Below are 6,000 nucleotides of genomic sequence, written 5' to 3'. Positions count from 1 at the left end.
AAAATGATGAGGGAGTAGTATATGTCATACTACGAGATGAACTACTACCAAATTGAACCTCTTCCTCATCACTGCATATTTCAATCTCCTCTTCATCACTAAAATCGCTAACAATATCTCTCACAATGGCCATCTACATTAAAAAATTAATAACATTAAAACATATAAACATAAACTTATAGAAATGAAATAAAATGGAGCAACTAAATAATATACTAACCTCTACAATAAAAGCTTACTCAAACAAACTGGAGTGTTTCAGAGAATGAAGAGAAATTGCTGTGAAAATATAATTTACATACCATGATTCGGGGGTAAATATATAGACATTCAAAAACTCCTTCCCCATTGCCGAGTTAGGGGAGGAGCGTAAAAAAAATTAATTTGAAAAACTCCCCCCTCCCCCCATTGCCAATTTAGGGGGGAGAAATTAAAAAAAAAAAAAAAAATAAAAAAAACCCCCCCCCCCCCCCCCCCCTTACTGATTTAGGGGGGGAGAGATTAAAAAAAAATATATATATGGAAAACTCCCCCCCATTGCCGATTTAGGGGGGAGGAGAATAAAAAAAAAATAGTTGAAATCGGCAACCTTGTTGCCGATTTAGGACAAAACTACACCAATTTCGTAATATTTTCAAAAGGTGCACCAAGACCGTAATTTTTCGGTCAAGGTGCACCAATGGAGTAAATTTTCCACTGAAAAGATTCTCTTTAAAATAGGAATGTAAATATAACTTAAATGATTCATTTGACATATAACTGAAAATATTCAGTTTAAAACAGGAATGGAATTAAAATTATAATAGAGTTACTTCTTTTGGTGTTTATTATCTCTCTGAGTAAATAAAAATTAAAATCAGTGCAAAAATGAAAAAGTTGCAGCCTTGAAATTTCCCCATATATTGGTTTAGATTAGTAGTTAGTTTCTCTAAATGTACTCACATTATCTTATTTGACGTGGATAGAAATATAAAAAATTAAAATACTATATAGGTTAGTGCCATCATAGTGTTCCATTCCGGATAAATCCGGTTGTTCAGAGCTCAAACCGGTCACATAACCAAACTGAGTATCCCCATCCACCCACTAGGGGCGGGCCAAACCTACTGCAAGTTCCATTAATGTCTTTGACTCGTCATTAATGCACTTCTGACCCAACATTAATGTGTCGATGATCTGCCATTAATGTCAGCTGACATTTGTTGGTGTTTTTGGTACGGCAACTGAACTGTATCGTTCAAGTAACAAAACCGGCAAATACCAGGATATCGTCCTCAGAGAGCAATTCAAATCTATAATATTTTCTAAAACGGTAAATTGAGTAGATATGTACAAAGTTGAGAATTAAGGTTGTTCATTGGTTTACATTATCAAAAACAATTAATTAAAAATGATTTTCTAAAACAAAATAAAAATGGTTGGGATTGACTTTTACCATTCATCCTCTTTGTATTCTTTAGATTCAATTCTATAAAACTTGCGAAGTTATTGATCTTGATACAACATTTTCTTCGAATCATTTGTATCAATTTCTTGATTACAAAATCCTTAGATAATTCATCAAACACCAATTCCTTGGATATTTAACTAATTATTTAGCATTAAATCCAATGTAAAAGCAATTTATATATCATTGCCCATTCCTAGATCAATGATGAATCAAGAAAAATTATCCAGATTCGATTCCAAGTTTAACTTCCTAGTTAAACTTAGATCCAAGATCAAGAAACTAGAAATTAAGAAGAATCAAGCATTAAACACAAAGTAAATTTTCCAAAATCAAACAACAAAAATATATTTTTGAATTGAATCCAAGAATACAAGAATTAGAAGATTACATTTCAATCTCAATCCTGAAGAACTAACCACTCATCCTTGCCATTACAATACTCTTCCCACGACTTCTCTCTTCCTTTCTAGTGTTTCTCTCTCTAACATTGTGTGAAAAAGCTTGAAAAATGATTGGATAACCCCCATTTGCTTTTCATAACCGTCTATATCTGTTCCAGAATTCTGGTATCTCGCTCGAGCTAGAGATTATCGCTCAAGCGAGAGAGTAAAATTCAGCATTTAGAAAATCTTCTAGCTTGAGTGATAAATCCCTCGCTCGAGCGAGAGAATCAAAGTTCTGAACTTGTCTTTCTTGCTTGAGCGAGAGACACGCATAAATTTTAACATCCAAAAGTGGGCGAGGGACATGTAGAGATTAGGCCTCTAGAATTAACAATTGTCATTTGGGCTAGGGATCTAGAGTTCATTTTACACAGATTCCTTCAATTTCCATCTTTTCTACTCCTCATTCTCCCGCAATTGACAAAAAAATATGTAAGGTCTTTAAACAAGATTAATCACACTAGATTTTTTAGAGTTGTGCATAAATTTCATCATAACTAAACCATAAGTGCCCAAAATTTATATGAATTCCCTTCACAATATGGCACTTAACAGCTCCCTCAAATCTAGAATCTTGCTTGTCCTCAAGCAAAGTAATGGATTTAACTCAACAAAGTAGTGAACCTGATTTTTAAACAATTTAATCTAATCATGTCAATCATCTAGTATTATGGTGAAATTTTTTCAAGAAGATCTGCTTCATGCTTGATCATAGTGATCAAAGTTCCAAGTGATTACAAAATATGTATGGAATTCAAGTTCGAACAAAATAGCAAGAATAACTACTCAATTCAATCAAAAGAACCCTCTTATGCTCTCGGTGAAGTGTTTCACTCAATTCTTTACTGGAATCATACAATTTAACTTTGTCTTTCATTTTAGTTATGTCATGTACACATGTTCAATCAAGGATCTCAAGGACTTGACATAGGGTTGTAATGAGACTTGACTACAAAGAAACTGTGTTTTCCTGGGATACAAAGAAGGAGGTAGACCATTAGTGCATACTCAAACTTCCTTCACTTGTTCACTTTGAAGTCCACTTTCAAATTTCTTTCACCAAATCATCACTTATACTACTAACCATTTTGATTCTCTTTCTTCAATTGACTGTTTCTTCTGAGTCTTCACTTATTTTGGCATGATTCACATTTTTTTCATTTCCTTATGCTCATCATTCACACATAATTGAAGAAGGAAAATTTTCGATTCACATTCGAACTCAGATACATAAATCACAATTTCGTCCATTTCCCAACATAGAAATTAAAAACATATGCACTAATGATCTTTCTTCATGGGTATGGGGATTGATGTATTTCATTGTGGCTTGGGGGCATGATTTTCAAAAAGAAATTTTCAGCTCAAAGGGCTACAAAGAATTGGATTCATGAATCATAAGGGTTTGCTTTCTGGCTGTAGGTTAACTCTCCTAAACTAGGCCTTAATCATTTCCTTGATATTCCATACTTCATGGCAATTGACACAAAAATCAAGCAAAGCTAATTGACAAAATCCAGCAAAATCACTCATCTGTGTTTGGATACACTCTCTCACCAGTTTGAAGGTTATTTTCCTTTGATTAAATTGTTTATTATTCAACCTATTCAGTTTGTGTCTGATTTATGCATCCACATCCCGAAGTCAGTCAAACTCAGAACACTAATCACTTCTTATTCACAAGGCCTACACGATTTTTTTTCTAGCCTAACAACACAATTGGATTTCTTTTTGAATTTTCTTCTAAACATGCACAATTTATTGAGTTAAACACATTACTACTCATACACAGACTAACACATACATGATTGAACACACTTAAAATAAAAACAACTACATATAGTCACACACAACTACTTAAACATAAATGAATTGAAACATTGAAATGAAAGAACCAGTTTGTTGTTTTCATCATATGCTCATCATCATATCATTTCTTCTTCATCATTATCTGCATCAGAACCAGATGGTCAACCATCTCTTGCCTCGTCTAGAAAAGTAGGCCTGACACCATGCCATGGATACTAGACAATGAAATCTTCAGGACTCATTCAGAATTGGTTGTCTAGATATTGAATCTGATATGCTGCATAGCCCTGCTGCTGGTGCATTTGATCCTATCTGAGGATATCATTCTAGAGTAGAACATGATATTGAAGAACAAAAGACAAAATGCACTTATAATTGTTGACTTATGATGAAAAAGTGGAGTGTGTGCAAGTCTTTTATGCAATGATTTATATACAACAAAACAACACTGGTAACAAAAATAAAACATCACGAAAACAATAAAAGATGGATTGACTTCTAAGTAGCGCTTGTTTAACGTCATTAGCTCGACATATGTTTCTTTATGTGTTTTTGAGGTGGATGATTGTGGTGAGCCACTCGACATCACCACCCAAGTATGGTTTGACCATTTGTACATTAAATATCCAGCTTCTTTGAGATGATGGATCTTACAATTATGTCGCTCCATCATTTGTTTTCAAGACTTCAATCAATCTTTGTTCTTCCTTATGTGATAAAGTGATGCTGATCGCAACCGATTTATTACCTCCATCCTCCATAAATACATACTTCAAATGTGAAAACAACATTTTCAATTCCAATTTATGAGTTTCAATTTTCTAAATTTTGGGTTGCTCCTTAGTTTGTACCTGCTGAGATGAAACTTCTCGATATGCACCTAGCTTTGCTACACACTTCTTAATGCTCTTATCATCTTTTGCATTTATACCTTCAGGTGCACCCATCAAAATTTTCTCTAACGGACTGCTTTTGTGTAGATATGTGTCATTCATGTATAGTTCTTCATCGGCATCTACTCGGAAACAATGTTGCTTGTCATTTGGAGGATGCATGGATTCAAACACATTGAAGTTCACTTCAGCATCTTGTCCCCTGACTTTCAGCTTGCCCTCATGAACATCAATATTCACCATAACAGTCTTCATGAAAGGTATGCCCAAAATCAGAGGAACTTCTGCATCCTCTTCAATATCCATTATCATGAAGTCAACTAGAAATACCAATTTATCTACCTTAACAAGGACATCTTCTACAAACCCATACGAAAATTTCATTGACATATCTGCAAGCTTCAAAGTCATCCTTGTGGGTTTGATTTCTAAATCTCTAATTCTCTTCAGCATAGACAAATGCATGAGATTAATATTAGCACCCAAATCGAGTAGTGGACAGATAACTCTCCAATCACCTTAGCAATCACCTTTCCACTCCTAGTAGTAATAGCTTTGCAATGCTCCTAGGGATTAGTCTGAGTGTTGGCTAAAAACTATTAGTGATCTGAATGTTGCTCTGCCATCTGTTTTGTCAACTGACCCACATGCGTCTTCAGATTCCTAATAGATGCTTCAGTATTATTTTGGTTTGTGATTGACAATTGCATGAATTTTTGTAAAGTATCCTCCAATTTGGTTAGTCTTTCATGCATTGGTGGATTATGATCTTGTTGAAATGATTTCTGAAATGATGGTTATCTATTTGATGGTCCTGCTTCTGGTCTCCAACAATAATTCTGATTCTGATTGCCCCTCAAACCCTGCGAAAATTGATTATTGTACGAAAGGTTGTTGGAGAAATTTCTTTGTCTAGGTTGGTTGTTGACATACTGCACTTCTTTCGCCTAATTAACACTTGGCATAGAACAATGACTAGTTATATGATCACCTCCACGAAAATCACATCTCAACACTTGTTGTTGACTCGGAGAGGGTTTCACAACATTCAGTTGTTGCGGCAACTTGGACATTTGCTTTGTAAGTGCTTCAATTTACTGAGTCATAATCTTGTTTTATGTTAAGATATCATATGATGTATTCAAATCAAGGACTCCTCTTTTTTTGTACTGACCTTCGATTGTGTTGTGTTTGCCAATCCGTTAAAGATAGGGCAGTTATAATTCTTGTGGCTTGTTCAACATCTACATTCATCATTGTTCCACCTGCTACAACATCTAAAATCATCTTGGTCTCAGGCTTCAATCCATTGTAGAATATGTTAAGCTTGTCCACATCTTCAAAACCATGGTTGGGGCATTTTCTCAACAACATCTGAAAATGCTCCCATGCTTCATAAAATGCT

Source organism: Lupinus angustifolius, chromosome LG20, assembly GCF_001865875.1.
Source record: "Lupinus angustifolius cultivar Tanjil chromosome LG20, LupAngTanjil_v1.0, whole genome shotgun sequence".
In the NCBI taxonomy this organism is placed as follows: domain Eukaryota; kingdom Viridiplantae; phylum Streptophyta; class Magnoliopsida; order Fabales; family Fabaceae; genus Lupinus; species Lupinus angustifolius.
The sequence above is the reverse complement of the archived record's forward strand: the minus strand, read 5'-3'. Positions refer to the sequence as shown.